We start from the raw sequence: 26,400 nt of genomic DNA, 5'->3' as shown, positions 1-26,400 counted from the left end.
ACAAGGTATACAATTGCTCCTTTAATTACTGGAATTATGAGTTTTGGAACAGTTAACAACTTTTCCACCATTACTTTTTTTGAAAAATATTTTTATTCAAATTTTCAACATTTTAACAACAACCAAACACAACCCCAACGTGCCACCCCCTTTGGAGCACCACTTTCCTTATCCTGTTCAGCTCCCCTGCCACACAAACAATGAAACCAGCCTGTCCACCCCACTAAAGAATGACTGACAGAAAGAGTGGCTGACACTGGAACAGAAACAGGAACCATGGCAGAATGTTCGTCTTTACTTCCTGCACCCGGCCAGCCAGCGACAAGGGGAGGGCGACTACCCCATCGCACCAAGTGTTTCTCCCTCCCCACCAAGCTTGTGAAATTAAGCTAATGAAGTCGGTCACAGTCCCGCGCCAGCTGCACCCCCAAATACCTAAAATGAGTTGTCACTACCCGGAATAGCACCACAAAATACTTGCTTTTCCCTAAATTTAACTTATACCCTGAAAAAGCCCCAAAATTTCCTTAGCAACCCCTTGTTCTGGATGCTTAATCTAGCTGCTCAGACATTTATCAAAATATTTCAAACAGTTTCATCATTTGATTTAAACCACTGCAAATTCAATGCTTTTGAAATATATTTTATTCAACTTTTAATCAATCGCAAAAAGGAAAGTCAGCACAAGTTAGCTCAGCTGGTTCATGATGCAGAATGAACCCAACAGCACGGGTTCAATTCCCATACCATCTGAGGTTATTCATGAAGGCCTACCTTCTCAACCTTGCCCATCACCTGAAGTGTGGTGATCCTCATGTTAATTTGCCAAAGGCCTGCTCTCCCCCTCAAAAAGGGGAAAGCAGCCGATGGTCACCTGGGATTATGGCGACCTTCCTTTTACTTTTACAATGTGCAACTGGAATAACAAATCTGATCCATTTGTCCATTGCTGAGTACTCAACTAATGTATTTTGTTGTTGTATGGTTATATCATAAACCTACTAAAGGTTCAAACACTATTAGTACAGCTCAACATATCACAAACTAAGTGTGCAAAACGTATTATTGCATAATAAATGCACGCAAAGCACTCAACACATTTTCTTTTCATTAGAAATGTGGGCAGCACTGGCCACATCCTTAATTGCACTCAAGAAGGTGGTGATGTGCCGCCTTCTTGAGCCACTGTAGTCCATATGGTGCACCACTGCTTACATTGTGCATCAGTGGTGGAGGGCTTTGTTCTGGATGGTGTCAATCTTCGAGTGTTTTTGGAACTGTATTCTTCCATGTAAGTGGAGAGTATTCCATCACACTCCTAACCTGTGCCTTGTAAGATGGTGGACAGGCTTTGGAGAGTTAGGAAGTGAGTTACTCGTCACAGAATTTCCAGGTTCTGTCTTGTTCTTGTAGCCACAGTATTTATATATCTGGTCCAGTTCAGTTTCTAATCAATAGTAACTCCTTGGCTGTTGATAGTGGGGGATTCAGCCCATATCATGGAATTTCATGGGAGATGCTTAGATTCTATCTGGTTGGAGAGGGCCATTACCTGACACTTCAGTGGCGAGTAACATTTGTGCCATCATCAGCACAAGCCTGAATATTGTCCAGGTCTTGCTGCATATGGACACAGACTGCATCAGTATCTAAGGAATTACAAATAATGCTGAATATTGTGCGATGATCCCCACTTCTGACTTTGTGAGTGATGGAAGGTCATTTACGAAGCAGCTGAAGATGAGTGAGCCGACGTCAATACCATGAGAACTTCTGCAGCAATGTCCCAGGACTGGAATGATTGACTTCCAACAACAAGCATCTCCCTTTGTGCTACATATGACTCCAACTAATGGAAAGTTTCCCCCAGATTCTCACTGACTCCAGTTTTGCTAGGGTTCTTTGATATCACACCATGTCAAATGCTGTCTTGATGTCAAGAATGGTCACTCTCAACTCACTGCTCGAGTTCAGCTCCTTTGTCCATGTTTGGACCAAGGCATAATACCAGGAGCTGGGTGGCCCTGGTGGAGTTCAAACTAAGCAGATTATTGCTGAGTAAGTGCCACTTGCTAGCGCTGTCGATGGCACTTTCCATCACTTTGCTTATATGTCAGTACTGTTGGCAAGTTCCATTTATTAATGAACTATGCAGAAAGCTCCCTGTCCAACAGCACGATCACAGCTCAATATGAAAATTGACAAGGGTAGATTGAGACATGGTGGCCCATTTCCAGTCAATTACCAAGGAGGAAATAACTTTGGCAATATTAGAATTTTTCCCTTCACAAGTGCACTTACACACTGCGCAGAAGTGGAGGATCATATTACTATATGAGAGGCACACAAGAGGGCAAAAGAGCAAAAGGGAACAGAGAATAAAGTGCAGATGTGACATCCGCAATGTGATGAGTGGAAAATTCAACTTCCTGTACTGAACGGTCTCTGAAATAATCCTGGCATGAAGCACATCCCAGAGGACATCTTACCAGAAGTTCAGAGTAATTTGCCATGCATAACATGCAGTGCTGAGATTGTGTATTGGAGATTAATTTTCAAATGGAATTCAGGTCTGATCCAACCTAAAATTAAGAGAATACAGGGGAGGAGGAATGGATTGTTTCACAGACTTGGCTTTCTAAGGATGATTGCAGCCAATTCTTGAACACCAGCCTGGTAAGTAGGCAATTTTGTTATTTGCCAATTATCAAAAACTACCCACAATGGATACGCATTTTTGAAAGGATTAACCAAAGACAAATAACTTTTCCAAAAGGGCAAGCTCAAAATTGGTCCAAGGGGAAGGCCTTGGAACACTCCCACTGCAGACAAACAAGTGCCCTCTGTCTCTAATCCATATATCCAGTATAAGTTAAGAATCCCAAATTTTCATTCAGCAGTTTGTATTACTTTAAAGTTCCCTTATTCGGGCTGTATAAGTCGTAAGCATGTTTTTCAAAGGATCTCAAGACATGCTATCAAATGTCTAATTTGTGACAAACAAATTCCACAAATACACCAAAGGAAAAAGGAATATCAGAGGAAAAATATTTAATTTTGAAGGAAGGATGTAATTTCTGAAAAGACGCAAGTGCATTTTCCCTCGCTGAATTGAAAAACCTGCAAATTTGGGGTTGATAGTTACATTTGTGTGGAAAAATAGAAACTATTGCAGCCATTTGTAATAGCTTTCTTGGCTAATTTCTTAATGACTCTTAAAAGTATTACAATCCCAGACTTGGGGTCATGCAGATCAGAGATTAGCTCCTCGTTCTCTCAAAGCTTCTCCAAAACTGCCTCTCTGCTTTTATGGGCTCCACCCAGCAATTACCTCATCTCCCCAAGCTGAAAAACAAATTATCTCTGTAGGTTGCAAAAGTACATCAACTCCCCAGGGTCATCCCCAGTCAACCCACATGCCTTTGGTCAATTTCACCTGCTGCTTCCTAGAAGCAGAACAAAATCATTTTTAAAACCATGACCACTGCAGCCAAACACACTATACCCCCAGGCTTTAACTCGTAGCTTATCCCAATATTTATAAGTCAATATTCCTAAAATTCTTCAATCATCACAGTAGTTTAGTTTGGTCAGTCTGATTTTTTTTCAAGTTTTTCTTTTTCATTATATCTTCAAAGTGGAGCTGTCATTTAGAATTTGTTCAGTTACCACAAATCAAATGTGAGATGTCTACTAGAGTGTGCTGGAATATGGAGAATCCCAGACTCAATCACACTATCTACCAAGGGAAAGGAGAAGATAAACAACCAATATGGAATTCTCAGGGACTGGCTTATCTTGTGTGTCCCTTGGTGGCTTTCCAAAAGCAGTTATGGGTCTGGGAACAAGCTGCCGGTTGTTTTGGCCACAAGAGTTGCATGGTGAAGGAGGGATGAAGGAAGGTATCGTTTTCTAAAACAAAAACAAAAATTTCGTAAAAATAGTAATTTTCAACATTCCGTTTTTCTTCCCACTCTTCATTCCTGCAACATGCTTGACTTGGCATGGTAACATGAATAGCAAAGTCATTACATGGAGCACAGAATAATTGCAAGTTCTGCAAGTAAACATTTTAATTTCATATGATATTTCTAATGTTAACATAGTGGGGATAATCAAAATAATGAAAATGTTTCTGGTCTGTATTGTACAGTAAATGAAAATGAATGGCAATGTATATAATTTTTGAAAATACCAATAAAAAGATTTTAAAAAAAATGTTTCTTCTGATTTGGTGACTAATATAACTGCAAACAAACATTTAAATTCTCCTGGTTTCTTCTTCAGCTGTTACTTGTTTTGAACGTCAATTAATCTTCGACTGAAATTTAATAAAAGCATCCCAGGAAAGAGTTTTAAACTTTGTAAATTTAACAATGTACACTTTCTTCGTTAAACATCTGTAAAAGATTTTCCAGAAATTTCCAGAAAGAGATAGCACTATTAAGACCATAAGACAGAAGAGCAGAATTAGGCCACTCGGCCCATCGGGTCTGCGCCGCCATTCAATCATATCTGATATTTTTCTCATCCCCATTCTCTTGCCTTCTCCCCATAACCCCTGATCGCTTTATGATCTATTTCTGTCTTAAAGACACTCAGTGATTTCGCCTCCAGAGCCTTCTGCGGCAACAAGTTCCATAGATTCACCTCCCTCTGGTTGAAGAAATTCCTCCTCATCTCTGTTTTAAAGGATCGTCCCTTTAGTCTGAGATTATGTCCTCTGGTTCTAGCTTCTCCTACAAGTGGAAGCATCCTCTCCACGCCCACTCTATCCAGGCCTCTCAGTATCCTGTAAGTTTTAATAAGATTCTCCCTCATCCTTCTAAACTCCAACGAGTACAGACCCAGAGTCCTCAACTGTTCCTTATACGACAAGTTCTTCATTCCAGAGATAATTCTTATGAACCTCCTCTAGACCCTTTCCCAGGCCAGCACATCCTGCCTTAGATAGGGGGCCCCAAAGCTGCTCATAACACTCCAAATGGGGTCTGACCAGAGCTTTATACAGTCTCTGCAGTACATACCTGCTCTTGTATTCTAACCCTCTCAACGTGAATGCGAACATTGCATTTGTCTTCCTAACTGCCAACCGAATCCGCACATTAACCTTCAGAGAATCGTGCACAAGGACTCCCAAATCTCTTTGTGCTTCTGATTTCCTAAGCATTTCCCATTTAGAAAATAGTCTATGCCTCCATTCTTCCTTCCAAAGTACATAACCTCACACTTTTCCACATTGTATTCCATCTGCCACTTCTTTGCCCACTCTCCTAGCTTGTCCAAGTCCTTCTGCAGCCCCTGCTTCCTCAATACTATCTGTCCCTTTGCAGATCTTGGTATCATCTGCAAACTTAGCAACAGTGCCTTCTGTTCCTTCTTCCAGATCATTAATATATATTGTGAAAAGTTGTGGGCCTAGCACAGACCCCTGAGGCACACCACTAGTCACCGATTGTGTAGTACCGATAAGAATTTCTTAAACCACAGGACATTGTTCTGAATGACTGACAGTGTTAATTTTGTTACAATTTTGGTGCAGAAATGTTACCATAGTCAAAAGTGGGGAATGACTAAAATTAAATAATAATAACAATCTTTATTAGTGTCATAAGTACGCTTACATTAACACTGCAATGAAATTACTGTGAAAATCCCTTAGTCGCCACACTCTGGCACCTGTTCGGGTACACCGAGGGAAAATTCAGACTGTCCCATTCACCTAACCTGCACATCTTCGGACTGTGGGAGGAAACCGGAGCACCTCCCGGAGGAAACCCACGCAGACACAGGGAGAATGTGCAGACTCCGCACAGCTGGGAATCAAACTCGGGTCTGTGGCGCTGTGAAGCATAAGTGCTAAGCACTGTGCTACCGTGCCATACCGTACCAAACCACTTGGGTCTCAAAATACTGAGAAGCTGTGACAGATGTACTGTGGACCAGCTCAGCCCTGACCAACACAATTGCTCTATATAGAAGCAAATTGGAAGCAGCAGTTGTCAAGCTCTTAGTATTGTGGTCTCCTAGACTGACATCTACTATTGGCAAAATGGAACTGCAGACCAAACCAAAACAACCCATAATATCTTGTATGAATTAGTGGAGAGTGTGAAGTCCCCTAAATTATTGGAGAATTAAAAAAACAAAACAGCTCTTTCACATGGCTTTTACTTGTGACGTGCTTTTCTAAATGGAAAATGCAGTAGGGTTTTACAGAAAAATGTACATTTCAACACCACGCAATCATGCCATTGAATTACACCCAAAGCAGAAAAGTTTTATGGACAGAATGTCAAATGTGCACAAGACCCCTCAACAGAAAGGTACTGATAATTTGAGAACAGCTGCAGGAATTCTGCACTGCATGCAAAAATAATTCAAGGTTCAGATTTTTAATTTTCTTTGCCACGCAACAAAGAAAGAGCTGGATAAAAAGGTACTTAAGATAGTGTTATAAGGAGACTTCCGGTTGCGGCGATGACCGGCTGAGTCGCACGTTTCGGCACCTCCCGTTTTAACGGACTTTTGGGCTCTTATCGGGAGCCCTAACGGAAATTTTTCATGGCCAAATTCAGTGTGAGGCGATAAAGGAAGGAGTCCCCCCCTGGGTGTGGATGGAAAGAAGCGATAGTAGTGGCCAGATTGCGGAGGATCCTCTGGAGCAGCGGCAGAGAAGAGAAGGGAGTAGCAAGATGGCGGCTGAGGGAGCCCAGATGGTATGGGGCCCGGAACAGGAGGAGTTCCTCCGGCGATGTGTGGAGGAGCTCAAGAAGGAGGTGCTGGCACCGACGTTGCTGGCGATTGGGGGATTGAAGGAGACGCAAAAGACCCAGGAGATGGAGCTCCATGGAGTGAAGGCAAAGGCAGCCGAGAATGAAGATGAGATACAGGGCTTGGTGGTGAAGACGGAGACGCACGAGGCACTACATAAGAGGTGCATAGAAAGGCTGGAAGCCCTGGAAAATAGCTCGAGGAGGAAGAATTTAAGGATTTTGGGTCTTCCCGAAGGGTCAGAGGGAGCGGATGTTGGGGCGTATGTGAGTACGATGCTTCATACTTTAATGGGAGCTGAGGCCCCGACGGGCCCCCTGGAAGTGGAGGGAGCATACCGGGTCCTCGTGAAAAGACCGAAGGCAGGGGAAATACCGCGAGCAATAGTGGTGAGGTTCCACCGCTACAAAGACAGAGAGATGGTACTGAGATGGGCTAAGAAGACACGGAGTAGCCGGTGGGAGAACGCGGTGATCCGCGTGTATCAAGATTGGAGTGCGGACAGGTGGGAGTGGTCTGGGAGGCACTGAAGGTGGTGGTCAGAGGGGAACTGATTTCCATAAAGGCCCATAAGGGGAAACTAGAGAGTAAAGAGAGGGAGCGATTGTTGAGAGAAATTTTGAGGGTGGATAGGCAATATGCAGAGGTTCCGGATGAGGGACTGTACAGGGAAAGACGAAGGTTGCATACGGAATTTGACTTGCTGACTACGGGCAGGGCAGAGGCACAATGGAGGAAGGCACAGGGAGTACAGTATGAGTACGGAGAGAAGGCGAGCCGGTTACTGGCCCAACAATTGAGGAAGAGAGGGGCGGTGAGGGAGATAGGTGGGGTGAGGGACGAGGAGGGTGAGGTGGAACGGGGAGCAGAGAGGGTGAACGGGGTGTTTAAGGCATTTTATGAGAGGCTGTATAAGGCTCAACCCCCGGAAGGGAAGGAGGGAATGATGCACTTCCTGGATCAGCTGGAATTCCCGAAGGTGGAGGAGCAGGAGAGGACAGGATTGGGAGCACAGATTGAGGTGGAGGAGGTGGTAAAAGGGATTGGGAGCATGCAGGCAGGGAAGGCCCCGGGACCAGATGGGTTCCCGGTGGAATTTTATAGGAAATACATGGACCTACTAGCCCCGCTTCTGGCGAGAACCTTTAACGAGGCCAGGGAAGGGGGGACGTTGCCCCCGACCATGTCGGAGGCGACGATATCGTTGCTCCTGAAGAGGGACAAAGACCCGCTGCAGTGCGGGTCTTACAGGCCTATCTCCCTTCTGAATGTAGATGCCAAGCTCTTGGCCAAGGTGATGGCGAGGATCGAGGATTATGTTCCAGGGGTGGTTCACGAGGATCAAACTGGGTTTGTTAAGGGGAGACAGTTGAACACTAATATACGGAGGTTGCTAGGTGTGATGATGATGTCCCCGCCGGAGGGAGAGGCGGAGATAGTGGTGGCGATGGACGCTGAGAAAGCATTTGATAGAGTGGAGTGGGATTACCTGTGGGAAGTGTTGAGGAGATTTGGATTTGGAGAGGGGTTTATTGGGTGGGTTCAGCTTTTATATAGGGTCCCGGTGGCAAGTGTGATCACAAACAGGCAGAGATCTGACTACTTCCGTCTATATAGAGGGACAAGGCAGGGGTGTCCTCTGTCCCCGATACTGTTTGCGTTGGCAATTGAGCCACTGGCCATAGCGCTAAGGGGCTCTAGGAAGTGGAGGGGAGTACTTAGGGGAGGAGAAGAGCATCGGGTGTCATTATACGCGGATGATTTGTTGCTGTATGTCGCAGACCCAGTGGAGGGGATGCCCGAGATAATGCAGACACTCAGGGAGTTTGGGGAATTTTCGGGATATAAACTGAATATGGGGAAGAGTGAGCTGTTTGTGATACACCCTGGGGAACAGAGCAGGGGAATAGATGATTTGCCGCTGAGGAGAGTAACAAGGAATTTTCGGTACCTAGGGATCCAGATAGCCAGGAACTGGGGAACCTTGCATAAGCTTAATTTAGGAAGATTGGTGGAGCAGATGGAAGAGGATTTTAGGAGATGGGCCATGGTGCCCCTGTCACTGGCGGGCAGGGTGCAGGCGGTCAAAATGGTGGTCCTTCCGCGATTTCTTTTTGTGTTCCAGTGCCTCCCTGTGATGATTACCAAGGCTTTTTTCAAAAAAGTGGATAAGAGCGTTATGAGCTTTGTGTGGGCTGGGAAGACCCCAAGAGTGAAGAGGGGGTTTCTGCAGCGTAGCAGGGATAGGGGGGGGGACTGGCACTGCCGAGCTTAAGTGACTATTATTGGGCCGCCAATATATCAATGGTATGCAAGTGGATGGGGGAAGGGGAGGGAGCGGCGTGGAAAAGATTAGAGATGGCGTCCTGTAGGGGAACCTGCCTGCAAGCATTAGCGACGGCGCCTTTACCGTTCTCCCCGAAAAAGTACACAAGTCCAGTGGTGGTGGCAACACTGAAAATTTGGGGGCAGTGGAGACAACATAAGGGAGTGACGGGTGCCTCAGTGTGGTCCCCGATAAGGAACAACCATAGGTTCGTCCCGGGAAGGATAGATGGGGGATTTAAATCTTGGCAGCGAGCAGGAATTGCAAAATTGAAGGACTTGTTCTTAGACGGGACGTTCGCTAGTCTGGGAGGACTGACAGAAAAATATGGGTTGCCACCTGGGAATGCATTTCGCTATATGCAAGTGAGGGCATTTGTGAGGCAGCAGGTGAGGGAATTTCCGCAGCTCCCGGCGCAAGAGATCCAGGACAGAGTGATTTCGGGGGCATGGGTGGGTGATGGTAGGGTGTCAGATATATATAGGGAAATGAGAGATGAGGGGGAGACGATGGTAGAGGAGCTGAAGGGAAAATGGGAGGAGCTGGGGGAAGAGATTGAGGAGGGGCTGTGGGCAGATGCCCTAAGTAGGGTAAACTCTTCGTCCTCGTGTGCCAGGCTCGGCCCGATACAATTCAAGGTTCTACACAGGGCGCATATGACGGGAGCAAGGCTGAGTAGATTTTTTGGAGTGGAGGATAGGTGTGGGAGATGCGCGGGAAGCCCGGCGAACCACACCCACATGTTTTGGTCATGTCCGATATTGCATGGGTTCTGGGTGGGTGTGGCAAAAGTGATTTCAAAGGTGGTGGGGGTCCGGGTCAAACCAGGCTGGGGGTTGGCTATATTTGGGGTTGCAGATGAGCCGGGAGTGCAGGAGGCGAGAGAGGCCGATGTTTTGGCCTTTGCGTCCCTAGTAGCCCGGCGAAGGATTCTACTAATGTGGAAAGAAGCTAAACCCCCGGGAGTGGAGGCCCGGATAAACGACATGGCAGGGTTTATAAAATTGGAGCGAATAAAGTACGCACTAAGAGGTTCGGCTCAGGGGTTCACCAGGCGGTGGCAACCGTTCCTTGACTATCTCACAGAGCGATAAGGGAAAACAGGAAAGACAGCAGCAGCAACCCAGGGGGGAAGGGGGGGGGGAGAGGGGAGGGTACATGAGGGTCCTTGGGTTTTTATTGTTCTTTTCCATGCTAGTTGTTTATAATTATATTTATTTTTTCAATGTTACTATTTCTTTTTCTGTACTTGTTGTTAGTTAATATATTGTTTAAATAACGGTCAATGTACATTTTGTTACAAAGTCGTAAAAATGGAAAATTCTTTTTAATCGAAAAACTTTAATAAAAAATATATTTTTTAAAAAGATAAGAGTTATAAGGTATAGAGAGATGCAGATTATCTTAAATCACAAGAGTGAACTTTTTAAACTGCATGACATTCCATCAGGTCTATAGAGCCAATCCGGACTATTGAAGCCCAACTTGGTTGTACTTTGGAGCACTGCTGACAGTGAAATCTGGGTCTCCTGCTATCAATTATAGAATGCATCCACAAACTTAAAGTCCCATGGATTTTATTCTGCAAAACATACACATGTCTTAAACAAAAATGAGCATGTTCAATTTTTGAGCACTTAGCTTTAACAAGCTTAGGGAGAAGCTAATATGCGAGATCACTGACCGGTACTTACCCATAACATCTTTTTGGTCATAAATAATGTTTTGCTTTTTTTAAAAAGAGCCTTCAGTTTTGGAATCCACTGTGAAGGTCTTTAAACAATTAATTACTACAAGTGTTTCAGTTCTGTTACCATTTCTGTGCAGAAATGTACACGCTTTTAATTATTCTGGGCAGTGTTTGTGCAAAGCAACTATTTTGTACGGTATCGGGGAGGGCGAGTAAAGTGAATACTCAACCTCAAATAGTCTGCATAAGACTGACAAGGATCTGATACTCGCAATTCAGTTCACATCCAGCCCTTTAACTATCCAGTCCTGAGCCAAAATTCAGCCCTTTAACCATCCAGTCCTGAGCCAACATTCAGCCCTTTAATCATTCAGCCCTGAGCCAACATTCACTCCTTAACTAACATTTAGTCCTAGAAATCAACTCGGCTCTTTAGCCAACATTCAACCCCTCACCAGCTCTTAACTGCAACATTATTATTTGGCCAGAGAATGATAGAACAGTTATGGCACAGAATGAGGCCATTCAACCCATCATGCCCACAACTATTTGTCCCATTGATGTGTGTTATAAATGTTTTTATACTTTGGAACATCCTTGGGTCATAATGCAAGCTGTTACTTTTTAATCATGTGGTTGTGGAACCCACGTCTTCATCACCTGATGAAGGAGCTGTGCTCCAAAAGCTAGTGATTCGAAACAAACCTGTTGGACTTTAACCTGGTGTTGTAAGACTTTTTACTGAGTTCACTGAAGGCTAAGGCAATGTTAACATTATGTACAGAGATTGCAAAACGGGCTGAAAATCAAATTGGGAATCCTTTCACCATTTCCCACTCTTCCAGGAAGGGTTAAAAAAAAGTCTGGTGTGAAGATACACTTTTAAAAAACTCTTACCGTTAATAGGGTAAATTCAGCATACTCATCCTCTCAGCTTGTGAAGCCAAATTTTTATTATTTTTAGGACATACAGCAAATATGTCTATTCCTTCTCTGTCTTACATCGGATCTCAGCTTAGCTCACTAGATAACATTCTTGTTTCTGGCACAAATTATTTCAGGTCGGAAAGGAGTCCACACTGAGCAGTACAGGTTGAATCAAAAGGAAAACGTTTAATGCAACAAAACAAGAGTACAGAGAAGTTACTCTACTACAGGAGCCAGCTCACAGTCCATGGCACTCCGGTTTTATACAGGATGTATAAAGGCGTGCCCCGCCCCTCAGTTGGTGGGGGGAGTGTATATTCTCCATTGTCCTTTGGGAATATCAATCCCCCAGTCTCATAAGTGGCCCATGAGCTGCTTACGGTTTCATTAGTGTCCGATGGCCTGCTTAACCCCAGGTAATGACACAAACTCTATTCCTGGCTGCAATACAGGAGGTTAGACTGCTGCATTGGTGGATAACTCTAACCCATTCCATGATTACAGGATCATGGAATAATGCTGCAGAGGGGATGATTATTTTGTTCATCATGCTTCTGCCAGCTCTTTGAAAGATTCAATAATTGAATCTATTCAATTATTCCCAATACTCTGCTCTTTCCCCATAGCCTTCTACTGTTTCCCTTCAAACATTTAGGACGGAATTTCCACCCAAAAATGGCAAAGTGTCAGGTTCAGTCAGAAAACTGGCATGTTTTCTGCTGCCCCTTCAAGTCCTGCCCCCTCAGGCCCCTGCCAGGTTGCACTGCTCTGCTATGTCCCTGACCACCCAGTGATTACAATAGCCTCCGAGCCCCCGATGTGGCCATCTCATCTGGTCTCCGTTTATGGAGACCAGCACTGATACCCATCAGTGCCACGTCACACTGACGGGTGGGAACATAGCACTTTCCCGGAAGTTTTGGCGCAAAGTCAATTTTGAATATTAAAATATATTCAAATGAATGGCAATCAGGTTTACGCCCTTGCTAAGAGAGCCCAGGAACATCATGAACTGGTTTGCGTCGAGTGCAAATTGTGTTTCAGGCTTCTCCCAGCTATTTGCTGAGATAATGTGGCCGGAAAATCACCCCTTAGTTACTATTGAATCGGTTTACCATTCTTTTAGTCTGTGCCTTGAGAATCACAAGTTGATGCATAAAATTGTTCATGATTTTGAACATGAATCTATGAATTAGGAGGAGTCCAAAGTTGCGCAGAATGGTGGAAGGCCATGCTAAATTGCCCCTTAGTGTCCAAAAGGTTAGGTGGGTAATAGGGATAGGGGTGGGGGCGTGGGCCTAGGTAGGGTGCTGTTTTGGAGAGTTGGCACACACTTGATGAGCCGAATGGTCTCCTTTTGTGCGGTAGAGTCTATGATTCTATGAGTAGGCCTTTTGGCCCCACAAGCCTTTTTTGCCACTGATAAGATCACAGTTGATCCGATTGTGGCATCAACATCACAAACCCTTTGACTCCCTTGTCAGTAAAGAATCGAACTCTGCCTTGAAAATATTTAACGATCTTGCCTCGACTGCTCTCTGGGAAGAGAGTTTCAAATACTCACGACGTTCAGAGAAACAAATTCTCCTCATCTTGGTCTTAAATAGGAGCCCCCTTATTTATAACCTGTGTCCCCTAATTCTAATCCCTCCCACAAAGGGAAACATCCTTTCAATATGCAGCCGGTCAAGTTCCATCATGATCAATAAGATTGTTTCAGTAAACTCTCATTTTTCGCAATTCCAATGGATTTAGGCCAAACCTATTCAACCTTCCCTCAGAAAAGAACCCCCCCTCCCCTGACTTCCGGGTGCGGCTATGCCGAGGTAGGTCACACATTCGGCAGCTCCCGCCGGGAACGGACTTTTGGGCTCTCCAGAGGGGCCCCAACAGCAATTGTTCGACGGCTTCCAGTGTGGGAAGGTGACAGCAAGGTCCCCCCGACATTATATGGATTGGACCAGGAGTGGAGCGGTTAAAAAAGTGATCTTGGGGCAGCGAAACGTGTGAGGGAGGAAAAGCAAGATGGCGGCGGGTGGAGAGCAAGCAGCGTGGGCGCAGTGGTCGCAGGAGTTTCTTAAACGCTGCTTTGAAGACCTGAAGACAGAAATGCTGGCACCAATGAAGGCGGCGATTGAGAAGCTTGTAGAGACTCAGAAGGCCCAAGGGGCGGCGATCCGGGAGGTGCGGCAAAAAGCCTCGGAGAACGAGGATGAGATCTTGGGCCTGGCGGTGAAGGTGGAGGCGCACAAGGCGCTGGACAAGAGGTGGGCGGAAAAATTTGAGGACCTGGAGAATAGGTCGAGGAGGAAGAATCTTCGGATTCTGGGTCTCCCTGAAGGAGTGGAGGGGCCCGATGCCGGGGCATATATGAGCACGATGCTCAATTCGCTGATGGGCGCGGGAGCTTTCCCGAGGCCCCTGGAGCTAGATGGGGCTCATCGGGTCCTGGCAAGGAGACCCAAAGCCAACGAGGCGCAAAGGGCTGTGGTGGTGAGGTTCCACCGCTTTATGGACAGAGAGTGTATACTGAGATGGGCCAAAAAAGAGCGGAGCAGCAGGTGGGAGAACACGGAGATCCGAATTTATCAGGACTGGAGTGCGGAGGTGGCTAAGAAGAGGGCTGGTTTTAACCAGGCTAAGGCGGTGCTCCATCGGAAGGGGGTGAAGTTCGGGATGCTGCAGCCAGCGCGATTGTGGGTCACGTTCCAAGATCGGCACCATTATTTTGAAACGCCCAATGAGGCATGGAACTTTATACAAACTGAAAAGTTAGACTCAAATTGAGGGTTGGTCGTGGGTGGATGTTTACTGTGTTTATTGCGTTTGGGGAATGTTCTCTGGGTTTGAGTGCTGGGTGGGGATGGGTGAATGGATTTGATGTGGGGGCTGTGGGAGAGTGTGTGCGTCAGTGTTGGAGGGGCAGGGCTCCACGGAGGAAGAGGGGGAGTGGAGGCGTGGGGATGGGGAGTTGGTGTAAGGCCGCAAAAAGGAGCTCCGCCAGAGGGGGCGGGGCCGGCTCAGGAAAGCGCGGGCTTTTTCCCGCGGTAGGGAAGGATGGTGGTGGGGCCGGGGGGGGGGGGGGGGGGGGGGGGGGAGAGAGAAGGGCGGTGCTGGAGAGGAGCGCACACTGACTGCCAAGGGATGGGGGGATTCTCACACTGGGGGGGTCGATGGAATGGCGGGAGGCGCCGGGGTCAGCTGACATACGGGAGTGTCATGGGGGGCGGGGGGGGAGCAAAATGGCTAGATGTGGATCTAGCGGGGGGAGGGGGGGGACAGGGTTGCTGCTGCATTGGCCAAAAGGGAGCTGGAAGTAGGAGAGGTAGTCGGGGCGGGGATCCGCCGCCTGGGGACTGGAGGGTGCTGGAGGCGCGGGCACATGGCTGGCCTAGAAAAGGAGATGGCTAGTCGGCGGGGCGGGGGGGGGGAAGAGTAGTAGCCGCCCAATCCGGCTGATAACTTGGAATGTGAGGGGCCTGAGTGGGCCGGTCAAGAGGGCCCGGGTGTTCGCGCACTTAAAGGGACTGAAGGCAGACATGGTTATGCTCCAGGAGACACACCTGAAGGTGGCAGATCACGTTAGGCTGAGAAAGGGATGGGTAGGGCAGGTCTTTCATTCAGGGCTGGATGCGAAGAACAGAGGGGTTGCAATACTGGTGGGGAAGCGGGTGTCGTTTGAGGCAATGAATATTGTAATGGATAATGGAGGTTGATATGTGATGGTGAGCGGTAGGTTGCAGGGGGTGCGGGTGGTACTGGTGAACGTATATGCCCCGAATTGGGATGATGCCGGATTTATGAAATGCATGCTGGGTCGGATTCTGGATCTGGAGGTAGGAAGCTTGATAATGGGGGGGGGACGGACTTCATCACGGTGCTGGACCCAGCACTGGACCGGTCTAGGTCCAGGACGGGTAAAAGGCCGGCTGCGGCCAAGGTGCTCAGGGGGTTTATGGACCAGATGGGGGGAGTGGATCCATGGAGGTTTGTCAGGCTGCTGGCCAGGGAATTTTCCTTCTTTTCCCACATCCATAGAGCCTACTCCCGGATAGATTTTTTCATTTTGAGTAGGGCGCTAATCCCATAAGCGGAGGGAACGGAATATTCGGCCAGAGCCATCTCGGACCACGCCCTGCATTGGGTGGAGCTGGAGTCGGGGGAGGAGAGGGACCAGCGCCTGCTGTGGCGTTTTGATGTGGGACTATTGGCGGATGAGGTGGTGTGCGGGCGGGTGCGGGGGTGCATTGAAAGATATTTGGAGGCCAACGACAACGGGGAGGTGCAGGTGGGGGTAGTCTGGGAGGCGCTGATCAGGGGAGAGCTAATCTCCATTAGGACTAACAGGGAGAAGAGAGAGGGGAGGGAGAGGGAGAGGTTGGTGGGGGAGATTTTAAGGGAGGACAGGAGGTATGCAGGGGCCCCCGAGGAGGGGCTACTCAGGGAGCGACGGAACCTCCAGACGGAGTTCGACCTGTTGACCACAGGGAAAGCAGAGGCACAGTGGAGGAAAGCGCAGGGGGCGACGTATGAGTATGGGGAGGAGAGTCGGATGCTGCACACCAGCTTCGTAAGAGGGAGGCAGCAAGGGAGATTGGTGGAGTTAAGGATAGAGGGGGGAATACGGTGCGGAGTGCGGTGAGAATAAACAAGGTATTTAGGGACTTCTATGGGGATCTGTACAGGTCTGAGCCCCCAGCGGGGGAGGAAGGGATGCGACGATTCTTAGATCAGCTGAGGTTCCCGAGGGTGGAGGAGGAGGAGGTGGCTGGTTTGGGGGCGCCGATTGGGCTGGAGGAGCTGGTTAAAGGATTGGGAAGCATGCAGGCGGGGAAGGCCCCAGTGCCGGATGGGTTCCCGGTTGAATTCTACAGGAAATACGTGGACCTGCTGAGCCCGTTGCTAGTGAGGACTTTCAATAAGGCGAGGGAGGGGGGGACCTTGCCCAAGACAATGTCTAGGGCACTGATTTCTTTGATCCTGAAGCGGGACAAGGATCCACTGCAATGTGGTTCGTATAGACCGATCTCGCTCCTCAATGTTGATGCTAAGTTGCTGGCAAAGGAGCTGGCTACGAGAATTGAGGACTGTGTCCCGGGGGTGATTCATGAGGACCAGACGGGATTTGTGAAGGGTAGGCAGCTAAATACAAATGTGCGGAGGCTCCTCAATGTGATTATGATGCCCCCGGTGGAGGGAGGAGCGGAGGTAGTGGCAGCTATGGACGCGGAGAAGGCCTTTGACCAGGTGGAGTTGGAGTATCTTTGGGAAGTGTTGCTCAGGTTTGGGTTTGGGGAGGGGTTCATCAGCTGGGTCAGGCTGCTATATAGAGCCCCGGTGGCGAGTGTGGCTACGAATCGGCGGAGGTCGGAGTACTTTCGGCTGTACCGGGGGACGAGGCAGGGGTGCCCCCTGTCCCCCTTGTTGTTTGCACTGGCAATTGAGCCTCTGGCCATGGCACTAAGGGAGTCCAGGAACTGGAGGTGACTGGTCCGGGGGGGGAGAGGAACACCGGGTGTCGTTGTATGCTGACGACCTGTTGCTGTATGTGGCAGATCCAGTGGAGGGAATGGCGGAGGTCATGCGGATCCTAAGGGAGTTTGGGGACTTTTTGGGGTATAAATGCAACGTAGGGAAGAGTGAGCTCTTTGTGGTGCATTCAGGGGACCAGGGAAGGGGGATAGACGAGCTACCGCTGAAGAGGGCGGTAAGGAGCTTTCGGTACCTAGGGATCCAAGTAGCTAGGAGTTGGGGGGCCCTGCACAAGCTCAATTTGACACGGTTGGTGGAACAGATGGAGGAGGATTTTAAAAGATGGGATATGCTGCCACTCTCACTAGCGGGTAGGGTGCAGTCGGTCAAAATGACGGTCCTCCAGAGGTTTCTCTTTGTGTTCCAGTGCCTTCCCATTATGATCCCCAAAGCCTTTTTCAAACAGGTAAGTAGGAGCATCATGGGTTTTGTGTGGGCGAATAAGACCCCGAGGGTGAAGAGTGTGTTTCTGGAACGTAGCAGGGACAGGGGGGGGGCTGGCACTGCCGAATTTGTGCGGCTATTATTGGGCAGCCAATGTGGCGATGATCCGTAAGTGGGTAATGGAGGGAGAGGGGGCGGCGTGGAAGAGGCTAGAGATGGTGTCCTGTGTGGGCACGAGCCCGAGGGCGCTGGCGATGGCACCGCTGCCGCTCTCGCCGACAAGGTACACCACGTGTCCGGTGGTGGTGGCGACGTTGAAGATCTGGGGGCAGTAGAGGCGACACAGGGGCGAGGTGGGAGCCTCGGTTTGGTCCCGGATTCGGGAGAATCATCGGTTTGTCGCGTGAAGGATGGATGGGGGGTTTCGAAGCTGGCATCGGGCAGGGATTAGAAGAATGGAGGACCTGTTCATCGATGGGACGTTTGCGAGCCTAGGGGCGCTGGAGGAGAAGTTTGAGTTACCCCGGGGAACGCTTTCAGGTACATACAAGTGAGGGCGTTTGTGAGGCGGCAGGTGAGGGAATTCCCGCTGCTCCCGGCACAGGGGATTCAGGACAGGGTGATTTTGGGTGTATGGGTTGGAGAAAGCAAAGTTTCGGCGATTTACCAGGAGCTGAAGGAAGAGGAGGAGGCCTCGGTGGAGGAGTTAAAGGGCAAATGGGAGGAGGAGCTGGGGGAGGAGATAGATGAGGGTCTGTGGGCTGATGCCCTGAGTAGGGTTAATTCTTCCTCCTCTTGCGCCAGGCTCAGCCTAATACAGTTCAAAGTTACTCACAGAGCACATATGACAGGGGCGAGGTTGAGTAGGTTCTTTGGGGTGGAGGACAGATGTGGGAGGTGCTCGGGAAGCCCGGCAAATCACGTCCATATGTTCTGGTTGTGCCTGGCGCTGGATGGGTTTTGGACGGGTTTTGCAAGGACTGTGTCCAAGGTGGTGAAAGCCCGGGTCAAGCCGAGCTGGGGGTTGGCATTATTTGGGGTAACGGACGAGCCGGGAGTGCAGGAGGCGAAAGAGGCCGGTATTCTGGCCTTTGCGTCCCTGGTAGCCCGGCGGAGGATTTTGCTATTATGGAAAGATGCGAAGCCCCCTAGTGTGGAAGCTTGGATCAATGACATGGCAGGGTTCATAAAGCTGTAGAGGATAAAGTTTGCCTTGCGAAGGTCTGTGCAGGGGTTCCTCAGGCGGTGGCAACCGTTCCTAGACTATCTCGCGGAGCGTTAGGAGGTCAGCAGCAGCCCAGGGGCGGGTGGCAGGAGCGGGGGGGGGGGGGTTCTTTTGGGGGGGGTGTTTGGGTGGGTGGGTGGGGGGGGGGGGGGCATTCCTATTGGTGCTTTCAAATGTCATATGGGGGGTTATTGTATATGGGGGAAATCCAATGTATAATTTTTGATTGTTGTGTTCTTGTTTCTTTCTTTTTGTTGGGGGGGGGGGGGGCGGTTTGTTGAAAATCTGTTGAAAATTTTGAATAAATATATTTAAAAAAAAAAGAAAAGAACCCCTTCATCTCAAAAATCAGTTGAGTGAACCTTCTTTGAACTGCTTCTAATGAATGTATGTCTTTAAATAAGGAGACCACTCCATGAACTCCCGCAGATCTTTTGCCATTGCTGATACTTTTCTGACCTGGAACTCGACCGGTCTAGTCTTGGATCCAGCACCGTGTTAAAATCAGCCGGTGAGAGTTGAGATCCGGAATCTTCCCCAGCACCCTCCTGACAAAAGCGACATCACCCCAGTTTGGGGCGTATATATTCACCAACATCACAGTCATTCCCTCCAGCTTCCCACTGACCATAATAAATCTACTCCCCGGGTCAGCCTCTATCTTTCCCACCAGAATTGCCACCCCGTCTATTTATTTTCTTCCAATTTAATTTGTATTATTTATTTTGCTGTTTCTTTAAAAAACATCTTCTCTTTGGTGGACAGTAACTTTAGGAATTTTTATTTTCTTTTGCGAACACCAATCTGTTTTAAAGAAGCAGGTTTCAGTTTTAATCCAGCTCAATCTTGGTTACTATTGCTGTATTTTTTTGTTTTTGGGAAGTTACTTCCGAAAAGCAGGTCTCTCTCTCTCCGATTTTGAGGATTCCACACTGCAACCCATCACATGCAAAGACACGCAACTGGAAATATTTCCCAGCTCGATAAGTAACTTGTTTTTTTTTAGAGCCTTGCTCCTTATTACCTGGTTTTCTCTTTTCTAGGAGGTTTTTTATTTCTGAGCCCACCAATTGTGCAACTTGACTGACACAACAGTCAATGTGCTGGCTAAAAGAATTTTCTCCTTTCCCGCCTCCAACTCTCTGAGTGCTCCTAGGTCACAGTCATGTAGAGAAAATGTAAGGAACAGCCCTAAGTGCTTCTTGTCACTTCGAAAATTAATATACACTCTTACCGAGGCTAAAAACCCCATTTCCAACGGCCAGTTTTACCACATATTTAGGGATGGTGGCGTGCTCTCCTGAAAAATGATTCTTGACTCGAAGTCCAGGTCTGAGTTGTTTCTTCTGACTATTTTACTGGAAAAACATCCTTGTTGCCAGATTTGTCTTTATACTGTTATGTTTTAATGGATTTTGCTTTTACTTCACAGTAGAGGCAAAAGATAACCAGGTAGCCACACCATAAGTTATTTAACAAGTTGTCAGATTTTATTGCAGAGGTGCTGCTTGCTCACAGTCTAAGATGGAAGAGAGGGAAAATCTCCCAAGTGTGTCTGATGATGTCACCACTGTAGTAACCCGCACGGGAAACATAGGGCAAGCTTGCTAATATTCCCTGTATGGCTAGAGGAGTATGAACTCCCCCGCTAACTATAGGATGGGGTTACATTGTATACAATGTCGTCCAGAATGTAATGGCCAACGGAGAGAAGGGATCGGTGATTTTAAACCGGGTCCCTTGTGTACTTACTACTGTGTTAATAAATATGTTTATGTTTGTTACTCAAAAAAAAATAATTTAAAAATAAATAAATAAGGAGACCAAAGCTGGACACAGTTCTCCAGATGTGGTCTCACCAATGCCCTGTAAAACTGCAGCAAACCGCCGCTACTTTTATATTCCATTCCCCTTGCAATCAACGGCAACATTCCATTTGCAATCACATCTTTCCACATTATACTCTTTCTGCCACATTTTTGCCCACTCACTTAACCGCTCTATACCTGTTCACAGACTCCTTATGTCCCCTTCATAACTTATTTTCCTATCTATCTTTGTGTCATCAGCAAATTTACCATACCGTTGGTCCTTTCATTCACTAATAAAGATTTTAATTAGTTGAGACCCAGCACTTTCCCTGTGACACTCCACTCATCATATTTTAGCAACCCCCAAATTATCCATTTATCCCTATTCGGTTTCTTGTTAGCTAACCAATCCTCTATCTATGCTATCATACACCATGAACTCTTAACTTGTGTAGTAACTTTTAACGTGGCACTTTGTCAAATGCCTTCAGGAAATCCAAAGAAATCACATCTACAGGTTTCCCTTTAACCACTTCCTCAAAGAACTCCAATAAATTAGTCAAACACTATTTCCCTTTCAAAAATCCTGCCTAATTGCATTGATATTTTCTTTTTAAAAAAAATATTTTAATTCTCCTCCTTTTTCACATTTTCTCCCGAATTTACACCAACAATAAACAATAATCAGTAACAAATGCAATGTCAATCCCTATATCAATAACAACAATCCCATCCTCCCACCAAACATTAGCCCGCATGTTAACATAAACGAATAACAAAAAGAAATCGGGAATCACCCATAGTCACCATGAACACATACAGTCCCCCTCCCAAGCACCCCACCCCCCAATGTTCGATCTAATCCAATTCTCAAAAGTGCATAATGAATAACGCCCGTGAATTGTAGAACTCCTCCATCCTTCCCCTCAGTTCAAATTTGACCTTCTCAAGAGTCAAGAATTCCAGCAGGTCCCCCCGCCACGCCAGGGCACAGGATGGAGAGGTTCATCTCCATCCCAACAGGATCCACCTTCGGGCGATCGACGAGGCGAAGGCTACAACATCTGCCTCCGCACCAGTTTCCAACCCTGGCTGGTCCGACCCCCCGAATATGGCTTCCCGAGGGCCCGGGCCCAGTTCCACGTGTACCACTTTAGAGATTACCCTAAAAACCTCCTTCAAGTAATCCTCCAGCTTTGGACAGGACCAAAACATATGAACATGATTTGCGCCCCCCCCCCCCCCCCCCCTCCCCCTCTGCGATGTTCACACACATCTTCTACTCCCTCAAAGACCCGGCTCATCCTCACCCTTGTGAGGTGTGCTCTATATACCACCTTCAGCTGTATCAGCCCCAACCTCACGCATGAGATGGAGGCGTTCACCCTTCGGAGCACCTCTCCCCAGAACCTCTCCTCCATACCCTCTCCTAACTCTTCCTCCCACTTTGCCTTGATCCCTTCCAGCGGTGCCTTCTCCTCTCCCAAAATAGCCCCATAAACCGCCGACACTACCCCCTTCTCCAGTCTCCCTGTCGTCAGAACCTCCTGCATTGATATTTTCTTTAAAAAAAATAAAATAAATTTAGAATACCCAATTAATTTTTTCCAATTAAGGGGCAATTCAATGTGACCAATCGACCTACCCAGCACATTTTTGGGTTGTGGGGGCGAAACCCACACAAACATGGGGAGAATGTGCAAACTCCACACGGACAGTGACCCAGAGCCGGGCTTGAACCTGTGACCTTGGCGCCGTGAGGCAGCAGGGCTAACCCACTGTGCCACCGTGCTGCCCCCTGCATTGATATTTTCTAAGTGCCCTTGTCCTTCCACCTTAAGAAATAGTAGGAATAAGCTGACTCTGCAAATGGCCTCAAATCCTCGTTCCTGCCTGCCGCCCATAATCCTGGACTCCTCTGTCTATCAAAAATTTGTCTAACTCGGATTTAAATACATTCAATGACTGACCATCTGTTGTTCACTGGGGAAGAGAATTTCAAGCACCAACAAACCTCGGAGAAGAAATTCCTCCTGACCTCTGTCTGAAGTGGGCAGCCCTTTATTTTGAAACTGTGCCCTCAAGTTCTGGAAGCCCTCATGAGGAGAAACGTCTCATCATCCATCCTCTCAAGCTCTTCTCCTCCACCCCCCCTCCCCCCCCCCACCCCCCCAACGCCCCTCAGAATCTTATGTTTCAATAAAATCGCCTGCCATTTTTCTGAACTCCAATAAACATAGTATCAACCGTTGCAACTTTTCCTCTCCAAAGACAACCCCTTCATCCCAGGAATCAGCCAGGAAACCTTCTCTGAACTTCTTCCAATGCAGGTATATCCCTCCTTAAACAAGACCACCAAACTGCACACAGTGCTCTCAGTGTGGCCTCACCAATGTACAGTTGTGGCACACTTTCCTTACTTTTATACACACACATTTTGCAATAAAGGCCAATGTTGTTGTTATTTGCTGTATCTGAAAACTTTTTGTGATTCACCTACAAGGACACCTAGATCTTGCTGTACCACAAAATCATGCAGTCACTCTTCATTTAAATAATATTCTATGCTTCTAATCTTCCTGGCCAAGTGGAAAAACAATCCCACATTTTTCTGCATTATACTCCATCTGCCCATTATTTCAGTAAATACCCCACAGCGCTCTGTTCATGCACCCTCTCTAAATCTATACTATTTATTTCATATTGTCTCTTCTTATTCTTCCTACCAAACCAATATTATTTCACACTTCTCCATATTAAACTTCACCTACCATGTATCTAATGTATCTGCTCATTCCTGTCTGTCTTCCTAAGGTCTATGACTATGACTATCCTCCTAATTATTCATTACATTTTCAAGCTTTGTGTCATCTGAAACTTTGAAATTATGCTGAATACGAAAGTCCAGGACCTAATATATATCCAAAAGAGCCCAAATACCAACCTCTCGGGAACAAGTTCCCTCCAGTCTGAAAAACATTATTACTCTGCTTTCTGTCTCTTTGCCAATTATCTATCTATGTTGCTACTGCCCTTTTAACTCCATGTGTTTTAACTTTGCTAACAACTCTAATATGTGGATAAATATATTAAACTGGATCAGGTGGACATTTCATTGAAGGGCAACATCTTTTCTCAAATGACTTAACTAACATTTCTATCACAACAATCATCAATAATAAGACAATTCAACTGGTTGTTCAGCTAATTCCTGTTTGAGGGGTTTGTTGACACTGTAATTTCAGCAATTCATCGTGTGCAAAGCAGTTGGATATGCTTCTGGGAGGTACAAGATGCTATATAAATGCAAATCAGTCTTTCCTTCTCAGTAGCAAGAATTTGTTTTTATACTATATTGGAACACCAACTTCTGGGACCTCGTGTTTAGTTCAGTCCAAAGCTGTTCATTGCTTGTGTGTTATACAGTTAGGTTCATTTGTTGTTTAAATGTGATTTTACACTAGGAACATATATGATTTCAAAATCTGACCTAGTTTAACTTCCCAAGTGGAATTTCTCCATGGCACATACTCATACACCTGATCGAAACATTTTCATTCTGGCCGTGCTCCAATGAAACAAATGTTCACATCAATAGCATTTGAATTTATAACATCAAGTAGTAGGCATAATTTCTGTTTTGGGGTCGCAATCTTGACGCTGGGATTAAATCTGGGACCCAACCCCACGCAGTGTTGGAAATAGTGACTCGACAAGATTTTTCAAAGGAATGACCAATTAATGATAAGAGGGCAGCTCACCATCTAAATGAAGGCTGGCAGTGAACTCCGGATCTGGAGGGCTAATAGGGGGCCCTCCAACACTGAGAACAGAGTGTGGCAATGCAGGTAAGGGAACGAGTGGCTCCTCAAACCTTTTCAAGTAAAAAAACTTACAGTTGCCAGACTGTCACTGTGGAGGAGAAATCCCCCCAAAAGGGCAGACTGTGACCACTACTTTGACCATCTCTGGATATCAGTAAGGAGCGGTGTGTTTAAGTGATTCTGGAGTGCAGCCATCCTGTCTATAGTCGAGAGGCCATCTTTTTTCACAACCGTGTTTCAACCATCACTAGAGGCCTATCTACTATCTGGAAACTTCCAGTAACATGTGTGAGGGACCTTATAGTCAGTCTTTAATTTGCCTTTATTGGCTATTTGCTGCTTAAGGGCAGGTAGCTGTTTCACACAACCGAGTCTATTTGAAAACAATGTCCTGCCAATGGAATATTGCTGTGCAAGATGGCTACTAATGCCTGTCCACGCATCCACAGAAAACCAATGGCATCACTGCTGGAGCCTGTAGCCTGGATCTCAAGAGTGGCAGAGGTGGGAGGGAAGGATTTTCAGATGGAAACTAAAATCCTTTCCTTGCTGGATATTTTCCTGCAGTTGTCAGTGACTGTTTCTAAACACTGTCTCACTATCCCAGTATTGGAAGCGGATTTAGATTGTTAGATGAGGCAATATAGTCGAATCCTCACAGAAACCTACTTACATTACTGGAATAAAGAGATAGAGTTTAAAAACTTTGACCAACATGACTGCAAGAAAATATCCACAAAGAAAATATTTTAGTTCCCCATCTGCAAATCTGTCCCTGATAATCCCCCGTAAAAAGTGTTTCCAAAGTCCATCACTGTCGGTCCAAGATAGAAATTCACAACATTCTCTCCTCCTGCTGCCAGTGATGACATGCGCGCTGCTGCACATTGCCCCCCCATAAATATGCCGACTTTTAAACCAAGGCCCATCATCAGCATACAACTGTGCATGCGTAGCGTTGGCAGCAAACACTGCCATTTGAAAATGGCTCGAAGGCAGGACCATGCATGAAAACCAGCACAAAGTTCCAACCTGCTCGTCTCTCCCCAAAACACCACAACGACCATTGAAAATTCAGGCCAGACTTCTGGGTTGCGGCGATGAGGAGCTAAGCCGCGCGTTTCGGCAGCTCCCGCGAAAACGGACTTTCGGGCTCTCCAGAGGAGCCCCAACGAAGCTTTTTTCAAATTAATCCCACGTGGGAAGGAGCAGTGAGGTCCCCCCCTACAATATTTGGCAGGGAGCAGCGGTGGAGCAACGAGGAAAGAGGCCATGGAGCAGAGATCAGAACGAGGGTAAGAAGGCAAGATGGCGGAGAGCGAGCAGCGTGGGGGTCAGACCAGCAGGAGTTCCTCATGAGATGTGTGGAGGTGCTGAAAAAGGAGGTGCTGGCGCCGACGCTGTTGGCGATCGAGGGGCTGAAAGAGACCCAGAAGACCCAGGCGGTGGAGCTTCATGAGGTGAACGATAAAGTGAACACCAACGAGGACGATATCCTGGGCCTGGCGGTAAAAGTGGAGGCGCACGAGGCGGTGCACAGGAGGTGGGCCGAGAGAATTGAGGTCCTTGAGAACAGGTCGAGGAGGAAGAACCTCCAGATTCTGGGTCTTCCTGAAGGAGTGGAGGGAGCTGATGCCGGGGCGTACGTGAGTACGATGCTCCATTCACTGATGGGTGTGGAGGCCTCTCCGACCCCCCTGGAGCTGGAAGGGGCTCACCGGGTCCTGGCGAGGAGACCCAAGGCAGATGAGCCGCCAAGGGCGATAGTGGCAAGGTACCATCGCTTCGTGGACAAAGAAAGTGTGCTGAGATGGGCCAAGAAGGTGCGGAGCAGCAGATGGGAGAACGCGGTGATCCGAGTATACCAGGATTAGAGCGCGGAGGTGGCAAAGAGGAGAGCTGGCTTC

The 26,400-nt window shown here is 47.3% G+C and overlaps 1 protein-coding gene across 5 annotated transcripts in view; it reads right to left on the bottom strand.

The window, feature by feature from the left end:
* Window positions 1-26,400, bottom strand: part of prkcz (protein kinase C, zeta) — a 741,785-nt gene that overhangs the window by 151,316 nt on the left and 564,069 nt on the right. The gene's annotated exons all lie outside the window — the stretch shown is intronic.

Source organism: Scyliorhinus torazame, chromosome 16, assembly GCF_047496885.1.
Source record: "Scyliorhinus torazame isolate Kashiwa2021f chromosome 16, sScyTor2.1, whole genome shotgun sequence".
NCBI classification, from domain to species: domain Eukaryota; kingdom Metazoa; phylum Chordata; class Chondrichthyes; order Carcharhiniformes; family Scyliorhinidae; genus Scyliorhinus; species Scyliorhinus torazame.
Note: the sequence above shows the minus strand (reverse complement) of the source record. Positions and strands in the feature narration are given on the sequence as shown.